Source organism: Mesoplodon mirus, assembly GCF_964341445.2.
Source record: "Mesoplodon mirus genome assembly, chromosome: 2".
NCBI classification, from domain to species: Eukaryota; Metazoa; Chordata; class Mammalia; order Artiodactyla; family Ziphiidae; genus Mesoplodon; species Mesoplodon mirus.
Window position 1 is genome coordinate 138,514,136 of NC_138977.1, and position 19,042 is coordinate 138,533,177.

Consider the following 19,042-nt stretch of genomic DNA (forward strand, 5'->3'; position numbering starts at 1 on the left):
CTGGTGGCGCAGTGGTTGAGAGTCCACCTGCCGATGCAGAGGACACGGGTTTGTGCCCCGGTCCGGGAAGATCCCACATGCCATGGAGCAGCTGGGCCCGTGGGCCATGGACGCTGAGCCTGCGCATCCGGAGCCTGTGCTCCACAATGGGAGAGACCACAACAGTGAGAGGCCCAAGTACCACACACAAAAAAAAATAAATAAAAAAAGAATATATATTTATATATAATTATTATATATTATATATATATTTCATGATATTGTTCACAATAAAGAACTAAAATATGCTATGTAAGGATTACATTAATAAACAATATATAGTAATTTAGAAACAATGTAATACTATAAAAGAGCTATGAAAATCATAAAAATAGAGATAGGCATTTGGTAACTGGTAATAGATAAATTTTTAAAAATTTTTATTGGGGTATAGTCGATTTACAATGTTGTGTTAGTTTCAGGTGCACAGAAAAGTGAATCAGTTATACATATACATATATCCAAACATTTTCAGATTCTTTTCCCATAAAGGCCATTGCAGAGTACTGAGTAGAGTTCCCTGTGCTATATAGGAGGTCCTTATTATTAGAGTTATCTATTTTATATATAGTAGTGTGTATATGTCAATCCCAATCTTGCAGTATATTCCTCTCCACTCCTTCCCCCCTGGTAATGATAAGTTTGTTTTCTACACCTGTAACTCTATTTCTGTTTTGTACATTTATACATTTATCTTAGATTCCACATATGAGTGATATCATATGATATTTTTCTTTCTGTGTGTGACTTACTTCACTCAGTGGGACAATCTCTAGGTCCATCCATGTTGCTACAAATGGCATTATTTCATTCTTTTCATGGCTGAGTAATATTCTATTGTATATATGTACCACTTCTTCTTTATCCATTGATCTGTCAATGGACACTTAGGTTGCTTCCATGTCCTGGCTATTGTAAATAGTGCTGCAGTGAACATTGGGGTGCAGGTATCTTTTTGAATTATGGTTTTCTCTGAATATATGCCTAGGAGTGGGATTGCTGGATTATATGGTAGTTCTATTTTTAATTTTTTAAGGAACCTCCATACTAGTCTCCATAGTAGCTGTACCAATATACATTCTTACCAGCAATGTAGGAGGGTTCCCTTTTCTCCACAACCTCTCCAGAATTTACTATGTGTAGATGTTTTAATGATGGCCATTCTGACTAGTGTGGGGTGATACCTATTTGCAGTTTTGCTTTGCATTTCTCTAATAATTAGTGATGTTGAGCATCTTTCCATGTGCTTTTTAGCCATCTGTATGTCTTCTTTGGAGAAATGTCTATTTAGATCTTCTTCCCATTTTATGATGGGATTGTTTGTTTTTTTGATATTGAGCTACATGGGCTGTTTGCATATTTTGGAGACTAATTCCTTGTAGTTTGCTTCATTTGCAAATATTTTCTCCCATTCTGAGGGTTGTTTTTTCATTTTGTTTATGGTTTCCTTTGCTGTGCCAAAGTTTTTAAGTTTAATTAGGTCCTATTTGTTTATTTATGTTTTTATTTTCATTACTCTAGGAAGTGGATTGAAAAATATCTTCCTGTGATTTATGTCATAGAGTGTCTGCCTATGTTTTCCTCTGAGAGTTTTATAGTATCTGGCCTTACATTTAGGTCTTTAATCTATTTTGAGTTACTTTTTGTGTATGGTGTTAGGGAGAGTTCTAATTTCATTTGTTTACATGTAGCTGTCCAGTTTTCCCAGCACAATTTATTGAAGAGACTGCCTTTTCTCCATTGTATATCCTTGCTTCCTTGGTCATAGATTAGGTGACCATAGGTGTGTGGGTTTTTCTCTGGGCGTGTTATCCTGTTCCATTTATTCATATTTCTGTTTTTGTGTCAGTACCATACTGTGTTGATTATTATAGCTTTGTAGTATAGTGGGAAGTCAAGAAGACTGATTCCTCCAGCTCCATTCTTCTTTCTCAAGATTGCTTTGGCTATTGGGGGCCTTTTGTGTTTCCATACAAATTATAAAATTTTTGTTCTAATTCTGTGAAAAATGCTCTTGGTAATTTGATAGGGATTGCACCGAATCTGTAGATTGCTTTGGGTAGTATAGTCATTTCCACATTATTGATTCTTCCAATCCAAGAACATTGTATATTTCTCCATCTGTCTGTGACATCTTTTATTTCTTTCAACAGTGTCTTACAGTTTTCGGAGTACAGGTCTTTTATCTCCTTAGGTGGGTTTATTTCTAGATATTTTATTCTTTTTGATATGATGGTAAATGGGATTGTTTCCTTGATTTCTCTTTCTGATTTTTTTTTTAGCAGTATCAAACTCAAGTTTATTAAAGGCTGATTTTCTTTAACTTCAACAGATTTGCACTAGATCAATAATGAGCTTGATTTACAATACCAAATTACATTTTTGAATGTAGTATTATAACTAATTTATAATGACATTTTCAAGAAAGTTTAGAAAAATCTGTTTACATCTTTAAAACATCACATATATATATATATATATAGATAGATAGATAGATAGATAGATTTGGCCAGGAGTTTCTGTATTTATATTTCTGGACAATATTTTTCTTCATGGATTTATAGCTAACATTACATATCACCTATACTGTTATTTTTTTGTATGTCATAACTAAAATGAATATGGGTCATTGTCTCTGGTAAAGTGATTGACAAATTGATGAATTGTCCTTCTGCTTGCACTTTTCATTCTGAAAATAAGTAAAAGGCTTTTTCCTTGATTATAAACACAAGTAAACAAAGTCTTTGTGTGTTTCTATATTATAATTTGAATTCCCCAACTCTTCCCTTTCACAACAGCATATGTTCTGCACCAAAACAACCCATATACTAACCTGGGGTCACCTAATTTTATCTGATAACTGTAGGTGATCTACAGATATTATCGGAGTACAACTTGTTCTAGTAACAAATCAACTTGTTTTGTGTAGCAGTCAGTGGAAGTACATTTTGGGAAATGGCAGAGGTTTCTTTTTAACATAGCCTCGAAAATTTGTCCCCTTCTGATTGGGAGAAAAATAAATAGACTTGTATGCCCATAATTAGGTATTTGATAAATATTTCTTTAATGAATAACCACTCTATAGACTTGAAAATAAAACACAGATTGTCCCTCTGATTTCAATAGCTAAGAAGGCATTTTGATCATAGGATGGCCTGATGTACACCAGGTCTACATTAACCCTAAGGAGACTCAGTAAAAAAAAAAAAAAAAAAATGAATTTAAAGATGAGTTGTTAAAAGACATCTAAAACACATGAGGGAAAATAAAGTTTTTGGTAAATGATGATGAACAGTAGTTGTGGTTATTTAAGAAGAGTTGTAGATTGTATTCCTAATTGTGTTATTTTTAAAAGATTAATCTTATATGATTAAACACAGAATTCCAATACTTTTTGGGTTGGCCAAAAAGTGTCTTCTGTTTTTAAGTAAAAATAAAAGACACATTTTTCATTTCCACCAAGAACTTTATCGAACAACATATTCACGCTTTTGGTCCACTACCTTGTGCCATTTTTCTGGCAACTTCATAATTCCATCTTCCCAAAACTTTTTATCTTTTTGAGCAAAGAACCGTTCCAGGTGCCTTTTACAGTCTTCCAGGGAATTGAAATTTTTTCTGTTCAGAGAATTTTGTAAAGACCAAAATAAATGGAAATCCGAAGGTGCAATGTCTGGTGAATATGGCGGATGAATCAGAATTTCCCAGCCAAGTTGTAACAGATTTTGCCTGGTCATCAAAGAAACATGCAGTCTTGCCTTATCCTGATGGAAGATTATGCATTTTCTGTTGACTAATTCTGGACACTTTTCACTGAGTGCTGCTTTCAGTTGGTCTAATTGGGAGCAGTAACTGTTGGAATTAATCGTTTGGTTTTCTGGAAGGAGCTCATCATAGAGGACTCCCTTCGTACCCCACCATATATGCAACATCACCTCCTTTGGATGAAGACCGGCCTTTGGTGTGGTTGGTGGTGGTTCATTTCGCTTGCCCCATGATTTCTTCCATTCCACATTATTGTACAGTGTCCACTGTTCATCTCCTGTCACAATTTGTTTTAAAAATGGAATGTTTCCATTATATTTCAATAGAGAATCACATGTGGAAACACTGTCAAGAAAGTTTTTTTTTTGCTTAATTTACGTGGAACCCAAACATCAAAGTGATTTACCTAACCAAGCTGGCGCAAATTATTTTAAACGCTTGATTTGGATATTTTGAGTATGTCGGCTGTCTTCCGTGTGGTGTAACATTGATTATTCTCAATTAATGTCTCAATTTGATCGCCATCTACTTCAGCTGGTCTGCCCGACCATGGAGCATCATCCATTGAGAAACCTCCAGAACAAAACTTCACAAACCATTTTTGACACATTCGATCAGTCATAGCACCTTCTCCATACACTGCACAAATCTTTTTTTTTGCATTTCTGTTGCATTTTTACCTTTCTTGAAATAACAAAGCATAATAGTCTGAAAAGCTTGCTTTTTTCGCCCATCTTCATTATTAAAATGGCTACACAAAACTTCACCAATTTTGATGTCTTTTTTTAAATGCATGCTAATATGACAGCTGTCACATACAATCTAACAAAATTGTTTTGAATGAAGTTAAAGACAACTAAGTGCTTCTAGAGCCATCTTATGGAAAAAAACGAAGAAATCTTTTGGCCAACCCAATATTATTTAGGTTTTTTTTTTTTGATTCAATCATTTTACTATAATCCCTAATATTAAGATTATCCACCAGTTACAGAAATATTTAAACTTTTAAGGATTTAGATATGGACAACGACAATTTCTTCATACTATCCCCTTCTATAAGAGAAATGCTTTACTTATTTTTGGCATTTTTTTATTTTTATTTTTTTATTTTTTTTTATTTTTTGCTTTATAACAAATTTAATCAGTTATACATATACATATGTTCCCGTATCCCCTCCGTTTTGCGTCTCCCTCCCACCCTCCCTATCCCACCCCTCCAGGTGGTCACAAAGCACTGAGCTGAACTCCCTGTGCTATGCGGCTGCTTCCCACTAGCTATCTACCTTACGTTTGGTACTGTATATATGTCCATGCCGCTCTTTCACTTTGTCAAAGCTTACCCTTCCCCCTCCCCATATCCTCAAGTCCATTCTCTAGTAGGTCTGTGTCTTTATTCCTCTCTTACCCCTATGTTCTTCATGACTTTTTTTCTTAAATTCCATATATATGTCTCAGCATACAGTATTTGTCTTTCTCTTTCTGACTTACTTCACTCTGTATGAAAGACTCTGGGTCCATCCACCTCATTAAAAATAGAGCAATTTCGTTTCTTTTTATGGCTGAGTAATATTCCATTGTATATATGTGCCACATCTTCTTTACCCATTCATCCGATGATGGACACTTAGGTTGTTTCCATCTCCGGGCTATTGTAAATAGGGCTGCTATGAACATTTTGGTACATGTCTCTTTTTGAATTATGGTTTTCTCAGGGTATATGCCCAGTAGTGGGATTGCTGGGTCATATGGTAGTTCTATTTGTAGTTTTTTAAGGAACCTCCATACTGTTCTCCATAGTGGCTGTACCAATTCACATTCCCACCAGCAGTGCAAGAGTGTTCCCTTTTTTCCACAACCTCTCCAGCATTTATTGTTTCTTGATTTTTTGATGATGGCCATTCTGACTGGTGTGAGATGATATCTCATTGTACTTTTGATTTGCATTTCTCTAATGAGTAAAGATGTTGAGCATCCTTTCATGTGTTTGTTGGCAGTCTGTATATCTTCTGTGGAGAAATGCCTATTTAAGTCTTCTGCCCATTTTTGGATTGGGTTGTTTGTTTTTTTGTTATTGAGCTACATGAGCTGCTTATAAATTTTGGAGATTAATCCTTTGTCAGTTGCTTCATTTGCAAATATTTTCTCCCATTCTGAGGGTTGTCTTTTGGTCTTGTTTATGGTTTCCTTTGCTGTGCAAAAGCTTTGAAGTTTCATTAGGTCCCATGTGTTTATTTTTGTCTTTATTTCCATTTCTCTAGGAGGTGGGTCAAAAAGGATCTTGCTGTGATTTATGTCATAGAGTGTTCTGCTTATGTTTTCCTCTAAGAGTTTGATAGTGTCTGGCCTTACATTTAGGTCTTTAATCCATTTTGAGCTTATTTTTGTGTATGGTGTTAGGGAGTGATCTAATCTCATACTTTTACATGTCCCTATCCAGTTTTCCCAGCACCACTTATTGAAGAGACTGTCCTTTCTCCACTGTACATTCCTGCCTCCTTTATCAAAGATAAGGTGACCATATGTCCGTGGGTTTATCTCTGGGCTTTCTATCCTGTTCCATTGATCTATCTTTCTGTTTTTGTGCCAGTACCATACTGTCTTGATTACTGTAGCTTTGTAGTATAGTCTGAAGTCAGGGAGCCTGAGTCCTCCAGCTCCATTTTTCATTCTCAAGATTGCTTTGGCTATTCGGGGTATTTTGTGTTTCCATACAAATTGTGAAATTTTTTGTTCTAGTTCTGTGAAAAATGCCAGTGGTAGTTTGATAGGGATTGCATTGAATCTGTAGATTGCTTTGGGTAGTAGAGTCATTTTCACAATGTTGATTCTTCCAATCCAAGAACATGGTACATCTCTCCATCTATTTGTATCATCTTTAATTTCTTTCATCATTGTCTTATAATTTTCTGCATACAGGTCTTTTGTCTCCTTAGGTAGGTTTATTCCTAGATATTTTATTCTTTTTGTTGCAATGGTAAATGGGAGTGTTTCCTTGATTTCACTTTCAGATTTTTCATCATTAGTATATAGGAATGCCAGAGATTTCTGTGCATTAATTTTGTATCCTGCTACTTTACCAAATTCATTGATTAGCTCTAGTAGTTTTCTGGTAGCATGTTTAGGATTCTCTATGTATAGTATCATGTCACCTGCAAACAGTGACAGCTTTACTTCTTCTTTTTCGATTTGGATTCCTTTTATTTCCTTTTCTTCTCTGATTGCTGTGGCTAAAACTTCCAAAACTAGGTTGAATAATAGTGGTGAGAGTGGGCAACCTTGTCTTGTTCCTGATTTTAGTGGAAATGGTTTAAGTTTTTCACCATTGAGGACGATGATGGCTGTGGGTTTGTCATATATGGCCTTTATTATGTTGAGGAAAGTTCCCTCTACGCCTACTTTCTGCAGGGTTTTTATCATAAATGGGTGTTGAATTTTGTCGAAAGCTTTCTCTGCATCTATTGAGATGATCATATGTTTTTTCTCCTTCAATTTGTTAATATGGTGTATCACGTTGATTGATTTGCATATATTGAAGAATCCTTGCATTCCTGGAATAAACCCCACTTGATCATGGTGTATGATCCTTTTAATGTGTCGGATTCTGTTTGCTAGTATTTTGTTGAGGATTTTTGCATCTATGTTCCTCAGTGATATTGGCCTGTAGTTTTCTTTCTTTGTGACATTCTTGTCTGGTTTTGGTATCAAGGTGATGGTGGCCTCGTAGAATGAGTTTGGGAGTGTTCCTCCCTCTGCTATATTTTGGAAGAGTTTCAGAAGGATAGGTGTTAGCTCTTCTCTAAATGCTTGATAGAATTCACCTGTGAAGCCATCTGGTCCTGGGCTTTTGTTTGTTGGAAGATTTTTTATCACAGTTTCAATTTTAGTGTTTGTGATTGGTCTGTTCATATTTTCTATTTCTTCCTGATTCAGTCTTGGCAGGTTGTTCATTTCTAAGAATTTGTCCATTTCTTCCAGGTTGTCCATTTTATTGGCATAGAGTTGCTTGTAGTAATCTCTCATGATCTTTTGTATTTCTGCAGTGTCAGTTGTTACTTCTCCTTTTTCATTTCTAATTCTATTGATTTGAGTCTTCTCCCTTTTTTTCTTGATGAGTCTGGCTAATGGTTGATCCATTTTGTTTATCTTCTCAAAGAACCAGCTTTTAGTTTTATTGATCTTTGCTATCATTTCCTTCATTTCTTTTTCATTTATTTCTGATCTGATCTTTATGATTTCTTTCCTTCTGCTAACTTAGAGTTTTTTTGTTCTTCTTTCTCTAACTGATTTAGGTGTAACGTTAGATTGTTTATTTGAGATGTTTATTGTTTCTTATGGTAGGATTGTATTGCTATAAACTTCCCTCTTAAAGCTGCTTTTGCTGCATCCCATAGGTTTTGGGTTGTAGTGTTTTCATTGTCATTTGTTTCTAGGTATTTTTTAATTTCCTCTTTGATTTCTTCAGTGATCACTTCGTTATTAAGTAGTGTATTGTTTAGCCTCCATGTGTTTGTATTTTTTACAGCTCTTTTCCTGTAATTGATATCTAGTCTCATAGCATTGTGGTCGGACAAGATACTTGATACAATTTCAATTTTCTTAAATTTACCACGGCTTGATTTGTGACCCAAGATATGATCTATCCTGGAGAATGTTCCATGAGCATTTGAGAAAAATGTGTATTCTGTTGTTTTTGGATGGAATGTCCTATAAATATCAATTAAGTCCATCTTGTTTAATATATCATTTAAAGCTTGTGTTTCCTTATTTATTTTCATTTTGGATGATCTGTCCATTGGTGAAAGTGGGGTGTTAATGTCCCCTACTATGATTGTGTTACTGTCGATTTCTCCTTTTATGGCCGTTAGTATTTGCCTTATGTATTGAGGTGCTCCTATGTTGGGTGCATAAATATTTACAATTGTTATATCTTCTTCTTGGATCGATCCCTTGATCATTATGTAGTGTCCTTCTTTGTCTCTTCTAGTAGTCTTTATTTTAAAGTCTATTTTGTCTGATATGAGAATTGCTACTCCAGCTTTCTTTTGATTTCCATTTGCATGGAATATCTTTTTCCATCCCCTTACTTTCAGTCTGTATGTGTCTCTAGGTCTGAAGTGGGTCTCTTGTAGACAGCATATATATGGGTCTTGTTTTTGTATCCATTCAGCCACTCTGTGTCTTTTGGTGGGAGCATTTAGTCCATTTACATTTAAGGTAATTATCGATATGTATGTTCCTATTCCCATTTCCTTAATTGTTTTGGGTTCGTTATTGTAGGTATATTCCTTCTGTTGTGTTTCTTGCCTAGAGAAGTTCCTTTAGCATTTGTTGTAAAGCTGGTTTGGTGGTGCTGAACACTCTCAGCTTTTGCTTGTCTGTAAACGTTTTAATTTCTCCATCAAATCTGAATGAGATCCTTTCTGGGTAGAGTAATCTTGGTTGCAGGTTTTTCTCCTTCATCACTTTAATTATGTCCTGCCACTCCCTTCTGGCTTGTAGAGTTTCTGCTGAGAGATCAGCTGTTATTCTGATGGGGATTCCCTTGTGTGTTATTTGTTGTTTTTGCCTTGCTGCTTTTAATATGATTTCTTTGTGTTTAATTTTTGACAGTTTGATTAATATGTGTCTTGGCGTATTTCTCCTTGGATTTATTCTGTATGGGACTCTCTGTGCCTCCTGGACTTGATTAACTATTTCCTTTCCCATATTAGGGAAGTTTTCAACTATAATCTCTTCAAATATTTTCTCAGTTCCTTTCTTTTTCTCTTCTTCTTCTGGAACCCCTATAATTCGAATGTTGGTGCATTTAATGTTGTCCCAGAGGTCTCTGAGACTGTCCTCTGTTCTTTTCATTCTTTTTTCTTTATTTTGCTCTGCATCAGTTATTTCCATTATTTTATCTTCCACCTCACTTATCCGTTCTTCTTCCTCAGTTATTCTGCTATTGATCCCATCTAGAGTATTTTTCATTTCATTTATTGTGTTTTTAATCAATGCTTGATTCATCTTTAGTTCTTCTAGGTCCTTGTTAACTGTTTCTTGCATTTTGTCTATTCTATTTCCAAGATTTTGGATCTGGGAAAGAGAATCTTGGATCATCTTTACCATCATTATTCTGAATTCTTTTTCAGGTAGACTGCCTATTACCTCTTCATTTGTTAGGTCTGGTGGGTTTTTATCTTGCTCCTTCACCTGCTGTGTGTTTTTCTGTCTTCTCATTTTGCTTATGTTACTGTGTTTGGGGTCTCCTTTTTGCAGGCTGCAGGTTCGTAGTTCCCGTTGTTTTTGGTGTCTGTCCCCAGTGGCTAAGGTTGGTTTAGTGGGTTGTGTAGGCTTCCTGGTGGAGGGGACTAATGCCTGTGTTCTGGTGGGTGAGGCTGGATCTTGTCTTTCTGGTGGGCAGGTCCACGTCTGGTGGTGTGTTTTGGGGTGTCTGCAGACTTTTTATGATTTTAGGCCACCTCTCTGCTAATGGGTGGCGTTGTGTTCCTGTCTTGCTAGTTGTTTGGCATAGGGTGTCAAGCACTGTAGCTTGCTGGTCGTTGAGTGAAGCTGGGTGCTGATGTTGAGATGGAGATCTCTGGAAGATTTTCGCTGTTTGATATTATGTGGAGCTGGGAGGTCTCTTGTGGACCAGTGTCCTGAAGTTGGCTCTCCCACCTCAGAGGCACAGCACTGACTCCTGGCTCCTCAATTTGGGATGATGTGTTGTCTATTCATGTATTCCACAGATGTAGGGTACCTCAAGTTGATTGTGGAGCTTTAATCCGCTGCTTCTGAGGCTGCTGGGAGAGGTTTCCCTTTCTCTTCTTTGTTCTCACAGCTCCTGGGTCTCAGCTTTGGATTTGGCCCCGCCTCTGCGTGTAGGTCGCCGGAGGGCGTCTGTTCTTCGCTCAGACAGGACAGGGTTAAAGGAGCAGCCTCTTCGGGGACTCTGGCTCACTCAGGCTGGGCGGGAGGGAGGGGCACGGAGTGCGGGGCGAGCCCGCAGCGGCAGAGGTCAGCGTGACATTGCACCAGCCCAGGGGCGCCGTGCGTTCTCCCAGGGAAGCCGCCCCTGGATCCTGGGACCCCGGCAGTGGCGGGCTGCACAGGCTCCCGGAAGGGCGGTGTGGACAGTGACCTGCACTTGCACACAGGCTTCTTGGCGGCGGCAGCAGCAGCCCCAGTGTCCCACGCCCGTCACTGGGCTCCACGCTTTCAGTCGTGACTCGCGCCCGTCTGTCGAGCCCCTTTAAGCAGCGCTCTTAATCCCCTCTCCTCGCGCACCAGGAAACCAAGAGGGAAGAAAAAGTCTCTTGCCTCTTCGGTAGCTCCAGAGTTTTCCCGGACTCCCTCCCGGCTAGCTGTGGCACATTAGCCCCCTTCAGGCTGAGTTCTCGCCGCCAGCCCCAGTCCTCTCCCTGCGCTCTGACTGAAGCCCGAGCCTCAGCTTCCAGCACCGCCCGCCCCGGCGGGCAAGCAGACAAGCCTCTCGGGCTGGTGAGTGCCGCTCGGCACCGATCCTCTGTGCGGGGATCTCTCTGCTTTGCCCTACCCAGGTGTGTGGGGAGTTTCTTGCCTTTTGGGAGGTCTGGGGTCTTCTGACAGCGTTCAGTAGGTGTTCTGTAGGAGTTGTTCCACGTGTAGCTATATTTCTGGTGTATCCATGGGGAGGAAGGTGATCTCCGCGTCTTGCTCTTCCGCCATCTTACCCGGAAGTATGAGCTGTTTTCTCTTTCTGATCTTTTATTGTTAGAGTATAGGAATGCAAGAGATTTCTGTGCATTAATTTTGTATCCTGCAACTTTACCAAATTCATTGATTAGCTGTAGTAGTTTGTGATGGTACCTTTAGGATTTTCTATGTATAGTCTCATGTCATCTGCAACATGTGACAGTTCTACTTTTTCTTTTCCAAATTGTATTCCTTTATTTCTTTTTCTTCTCTGATTGGCATGGTTAGGACTTCCAAAACTATGTTGAATAATAGTGGTTAAAGTGGACATCCTTGTCTTGTTCCTGATCTTAGAGGAAATGATTTCAGTTTTTCACCACTGAGATTGATGTTTGCTGTGGGTTTGTCATATATGGCCTTTATTATGTTTAGGTGGGTTCCTTATATGCCCACTTTCTGGAGAGATTTTATCATAAACAGGTGCTGAATTTTGTCAGAAGCTTTTTCTGCATCTATTGAGATGCTCATATAATTTTTATTCTTCAATTATTTGACCTGGTGTATTGTGCTGGTTTATTTACGGATATTAAAAAATTCTTGCATTCCTGGGGTAAATCCCACTTGATCATGGTGTATGATCCTTTTAATGTGTTGTCAGATTTGGTTTGCTAGTATTTTGTTGAGGAGTTTTGCATCTATGCTCATCAGTGGTATTGGCTTTTAATTTTGTTTTTTATGATATCTTTGTCTGATTTTGGTATCAGGGTGATGATGGCCTCAGAGAATGAGCTTGGAAGTGTTCCTTCCTCTGCAATTTTTTGGAAGAGTTTCAGAAGCGTAGGTGTTAACTCTTCTCTAAATATTTGGTAGAATTTGCCTGTGAAGCCATCTGGTCGTGAACTTTTGTTTGTTGGAAGATTTTTAATCACAGTTTCAATTTCAGTACTTGTGATTGGTCTGTTCATTTTCTATTTCTTCCTGGTTCGGTGTTGGAAGATTGCACCTTTCTAAGAATTTGTCCATTTCTTCTAGGTTGTCCATTTCATTGGTGTATAGTTGTTTGTAGTAATCTCTTACGATCCTTTATATTTCTGTGGTGTCCATTGTCCTTTTTCATTTCTAATTTTATTGATTTCAGTCCTATCCCTTTTTTTCTTGACGAGTCTGTCTAAAGGTTTATCAGTTTTTATCTTCTCAAAGAACCAGCTTTTAGTTTCATTGATATTTGCTATTCTTGTCTTCATCTCTATTTCATTTATTTCTGCTCTGATCTTTATGACTTCTTTCCTTCTACTCATTTTGGGTTTTGTTTGTTCTTCTTTCTCTAGTTCCTTTAGGTGTAAGGTTAGGTTGTTTATTTAAGATATTTCTTGTTTCTTGAGGTAAGATTTTATTGCTATAAACTTCCCTGTTAGAAAAATCTTTTGCTGTATCCTATAGGTTTTAGATCATCATGTTTTCATTGTCATTTGTCTCTAGGTATTTTTTGATTTCCTCTTTGATATCTTCAGTGATCCATTGGTTATTTTGTAACATATTGTTTAGCCTCCATGTGTTTGTGCTTTTTACATTTTTTTTCCTGTAATTAATTTCTAATCTCATGGTGTTGTGGTTGGAAAAGATGCTTGATATGATTTCAATATTCTTAAATTTATTGAGTCTTGATTTGTGACTGTAGATGTGATCTATCCTGGAGAATGTTCTGTGCTCACTTAAGAAGTGCTCTCTGCAAATATTTTCTCAGGCTCTTTCTCTTTTACTTCTTCTTCCTTGAGACCCCTGTAATTTGAATGTTGGTGCATTTAATGTTGTTCCAGATGTCTCTGACACTGTCCTCATTTCTTTTCATTCTTTTTTCTTTATTCTGCTTTGTGGCAGTGACTTCTGCCATTCTGCCTTCCAGCTCACTTATCCATTCTTCTGCCTCGGTTATCTTGCTATTGATTCCTTCTAGTGTGTTTTTCATTTCTGTTGTTGTGTTGTTCATCTCTGTTTGTTTGTTCTTTAGTTCTTCTAGGTCTTTGTTAAACATTTCTTGTATATTCTCAATCCTTGCCTCCATTCTTTTTCTGAGATCTTGGATCATCTTTATTATCATTACTCTGAATTATTTTTCAGGTAGATTTCCTATCTCTTCTTGTTTTTTAAATTTATTTATTTAATTTATTTATCTTTTGGCTGTGTTGGGTCTTCGTTGCTGTGCATGGCTTTTCTCTAGTTACAGTGAGCAGGGACTACTCTTCATTGTGGTGCACGTGTTCCTCATTGCAGTGGCTTCCCTTTTTGTGGAGCACAGGCTCTAGGCACATGGGCTTCAGTAGTTGTGGCACATGGGCTCAGTCATTGTGGCTCATGGGCTCTAGAGTGCAGACTCAGTAGTTGTGGTGCACGGAATTAGTTGCTCCACGGCATGTGGGATCTTCCCGTACCAGGGATCAAACCCATGTCCCCTGCATTGACAGGTGGATTCTTAACACTGCACCACCAAGAAAGTCCCTGCCTGTCTCCTTTTGATTTAGTTTTTCTTGTAGGTTTCTATCTTGCTCATTTGTCTGCAACATATTTCTTTGTGTTCTCATTTTGTCCAGGTTCCTGTGTTTGTGGTTTCCTTTCTGCAGGCTGTAAGACTGTAGTTCTTCTTGCTTCTGCTGTCTGCCCCATGGTCAGTGAGGTTGGTCCAGAGGCAAGTGCCATTATCCCCTTGATAGGGGCTTGACTGGTGGTGTGGTGACCAGAGCCTTCCCTGGATACTGAGCGGGGCCTCCCCTTTGCTCGTGGTTGTCACTGCCCTGTCATGGGCAGGGTCTGCTCCTTTGTTGTTGGAGTAGAGGCCCCCAGATCTGTTTCTTAGCTGTATTTCTGATCTGCAGTGTGAGGCAGGCTGGATTGGAGCACTCCCACTGTGAGAGAAGCCACTGAATATTCCTCCTCTGAAGCTGTTCACCTGTGACTGTGCTCTGTTGTGTCCCCTTTTGCCCACTGTGCAGGCTCACAAAGTAAACTGTTGTTGGCACTGCTCTTGGTCCCACCTGAACTGTGGGTATGCCGGCAGTTGGCCCTGGTGACTCTCAGGCGTTGTTTTCACCAGGCCACTTGTGCACATCTGCTGAGGTCAGGTCCCAGGACTGCAGTGATCGTGTACCTGAACCTGCTGTGGGAGCTATGGAGGCTGCTCAGACTCTGGCCTGGCCCAACCCCCATGTGTACATTCCCACAAAGCCCACAGTTGCTAAAGCCAGACTCATCCCATCTACAGAAGCACTTGTCCATTTGGATGTTTTGCAGGTGCTGAATTTAAGAAGCTGTCAGTGGGGTTATAACTCTGCAGTTGGCACAGCCGTGAGGAGAGATTTTAGCTCTCCTTAGTCATGTGGCCCCTGGGGCTTAGCTGTAATTTCAGTCCCACCTCTGTATGTGTTCCTCCCAATGGAATCTGCTCCAGAGATCGCCAGAGTACAGGAGTCTCTCAGGAAGGAAGAAGCTGAGTCAGTGACAGTGATTGGAACACAAGAACCCATCAGGAAGTGATGGGGTGAGTGGGTCGCCCAGTGGGGGGAGGAGGTAATGGTAGGGGCATGCTAGCTGGCTACAGTGGGAGCCCTCCCTATTGCCAGTGGAAGCAGGGGCCGTTGTGTGAAGAACGAGGTTGTGATGGCAGCCCCACCCTTTTTGCATCATCCAGCAATAGCACTTTGCTTATGTGGCAGTCTGGGCTTCCTCCACAAGCATTCATGGTTGTGGAGTTCCTCCCTCCCACCCCCTCAGGCTGTCTCCTCACAGTCAACAGCAGTCCCCTCGTCGAGTCTGTTCTCCAAGACACACATTCCAGTATCCAGCCCCTGTATGCACTGGCAGACACCTGTCTCAGGCTGGGGCATGCAGGGCTGTGGCATGGACCATCTATGTAGGTCTCACTCTGTCCTACCTGCCACAGACTGGTTGCAGGGCTCTCCTCCGAGCTCCTGAAGCTCCCCTTCTGTCCCAGCTGATCTCCCTGCTGGTGAGGAGGTCTTCCCCAGATGCCAGAACCTCTCCTCACTTTCAATTTTCCAACAGGTGTGCAGGTCCTGTCCTTCCTCCTCTCCTCTTCCTTTTCCCTTCTTCTTTCTTTTGTCCCATCCATTTACATGGGGATCTTTCTTGTCCTTTTAGGTGTGCAAGGTCCTCTGCTAGTGTTCAGCAGGTGCTCTGTGAGAACTGTTCTATTTGTAGATGTGTTCTTGATGCATTTGTGGGGAGAGATGAACTGCATGTCCTCCTACTCCTCTGCCATCTTGGAAAGTCTGTATGTGGTACTAGATCTTTTGAGCTAATCTTCATCAGAGTACATCTAGAAAAGGTAGGCAAAACATTTAAAAAAGATATATTTGAAAGGGAAAGAAAGGTAAAGAATAAAATATTGGGACAACATCCAGTAGAAAAAGGAAGCTTAGAGAGATAAGACAGATTTGGTGCTGTTTTTCCTGTAGGGGCATAAACCAATTTAAGAAGAAGTATCTTGGAACCTGAAAAGTAGAATAAAATTTTTAATAAATTAAAACAGCTAGAAGGACAAAAATTGGAGTTTGCAACTTTATGAAGGGAAGCCTGGTACCTCCCAGGAATTAGGTGAGGACCAAAATGGACTAAGCCATAAGAGTAAGGATGAAGTGGAAATAGGTCAGATGTCATAAATACTGAGACCCGACTTCAAATAGTCTTAATCTCTAATCAGATTAATAATCACTAATGATAATGCCTCCACCATCCTGAAAACATGTACAAGTTTTCTCTGGGGAAAGATATCATCATCCTATGTTTCAAATTATCTTCAGAAGTTTTTCTTATGTATTATCTAACAAACAAACAAACAAAACATCAGTCATAAATGTTAGGATTAGAGCATTTGGCAGAGAACTAGACAATATTTTTAAAGGGAGTCATAGAAATTATAGAATTGAAAAAATATAATAACCAAAATTTTGTACTTAGTGGATGAAGTTAATGGCAAATTTGATATAGATGAAAAGCAAATGTAAAACTGTAAAACACCAGAGAAGAAATTATTCAGAAAAACTGTGTAGAGACAAAAGTTTGGAAAACACAAAAGATAAGCCAAGAGAGATAAAGGAAGAGCAAGAAGATCTAACATATGTGTAATTGAGATCCCAGAAGTAAATGAACTTCTTGAACACATTTGAAGAGAAAGTGTCTGAGAATTTTTTAAAAACTGATAAAAGTCATAGATCACAAATTTGAAAGGAGGATCACAAATTTGATAATCACAAATTATCAAACATGATAATCAGAGGAAATGACAGCTCAACATTGTAATAAAACTATTGAAACCAGGCAACAATGCAATTTTTAAAGTTTAAAAGAGAAATTATTTTCAAAGGAGCAAAAGTAAGACTAACAGAAATAACAGAAACCAGAAAATCACAGAATTATATTTTAAAGCAGTTAAAAGAAGTATGTAATAGTCAACTTGGTCATTGAACATATCCTTCTAAAATGGAATAAAGACACATTTCTTTTACTTCCTCCAGCAGTGTGTCTTTAGTGTGTAGTGGGAGTGACAAAGATTTCTGCTCCTCCCTCAGAAGTTTGGGACTTTTGCCCCCCAGAAGCAGTGAGCTAAAGCAGGAACAAGTGATCCTTTGTGACTCCTATAACAGTGATCATGCTCCTTCTGCATGCTTCTGCCTGCCACAAGCAAGGGTTTCTCTAATGCCCTGTCTTCCCTTTTCATGTGCATACCAGCTAGAGATCCATGCGTAGTTGATTATAAGTGTGACCTCACCTTGTGTCTGGTGTGGCCAGGGGTTCTATATTCTTTCCTATACCTAGCCTTTAAAAATAAATTAAAATTTCAACTTATTTTTCCTTACCCATTTGTATGGGTAACAGCTCTTCTTCCTATGCTTTTCCAGTCTGTGCTTTCTGTCTCTTTTCAAAGGGATTTGCTGTCTGTGGAATTAATACTTCTTGAGTTCTGTGTGACTTATCTCTCTCATGAGGTCAAGAAAACTTACTATTTTGTAGGTGATCTGGCTCTTTAGAGTGCAATTGATGTTCTTCCAGGTTTCTCTAAATATATTTATAAACAAACAGAACATGTGAGGATTCATCATTATTATATCAATACATGTAGTAAACAAAAAATAGAGTGTGTTCCTTCAATAAGAAGGCAAATAATCTTGGAATCTCAGTTATTAAGAAGTAATGATAAACCACAATAAAGGAAAATATAAGGATAAATCTAAATATATTTTGACTAAAAGCACTAATAATGATGTATGTGTTTTAAATATGTATATAATTAAACACAAGTGCGTAAGTACTACACTAGTACATATGTCAGTATGAGAAGGACAGGAATAAAGAAAAGGCATTTGAAGATCCTTGCATTTTCCTGGAGGAAATAAGGTACTAATTTTAGTAGTCAAGGATATTTAACTGGGAGCGTATGCATGGGTGCATATTGTAATTTCTAGAGTCACCATACAAGAAATCTGAGATTAATAGAATAATTCTATCTGAGATAGACATTCAATCGAAAAGAGAGAAAAAGCAAACACAGGACAGGAAGGACAAATAGAAAGCAAATGATGATATAGAAGATTTAAGCCAAAATTAGCAGCAAGATGAATATTTCATAGTGATTAATGATTTTATAATGATAAAAGTCAATTTACCAGGAAGATATATAAATTCAAAATATATATTTATATAATAAAATATTCTCAATATATAAAAATTAGGTGATTTTGAGATGAAAAATGAATGTCATACATTTAGTGGGAAATCTTAATACACCTTTGAAAATTGATAGAATAAGCAAAAAAAAATCATTAAGCATGTAGAATATTGAGCAAGAAGAGCAATAAACAACAGAAGACATTATCTTAAAGTATACATGAAATATTTATAACAATTGACCTTAGGCTGGAGAATAAAGTATGTGTCAACAAATTTCAAAAGTGTGAAATCATACAGAGTGTGTTCTTTACCATAGTAGAATTACTCTATAAATAAATAGTTACTAAAACTTACCATATATCTGCTAATTAACTAACACAGTTCTAAATAATCATAGTGTTAAAGCTCAGGAGAGTTATTATCTTTGGGCAGGTGGAATGGTATATAGACTGGAAGGGTGCTAGTAATATTTTATTTCTTAATCAGTTTTACTCATTTAGCTGTACTGTCATGTTTTGTGTACCTTCCATATATTTGTTTTACTTCAATAAAAAATAAAAGTGTGGGCATAAAATTAAAAACATGTAAATAGATGAAAGGAAAATATTACAGAGTTGATGTGTTGAGTCATATGTATAGGAAAAATTGATCTATGATAAAGATAGCATCACAAATCAATGAGCAAAGCTGAGTTGTGTGATTGTCTTGGGAAAAATGGCCTACTAAATAAAAAAAAGTAATAAAAAGCTTATATAAAAGTGGAATCCAAATAGCTAAGCCTTAAATAGAAAAATAATACAATGAAATACATATGTGTATGAGTATTCACACACACACACATACGCACACACACATACACAGACAGGAGAATGTCTGTAACCATGAAGTAGGGAAAGACTTC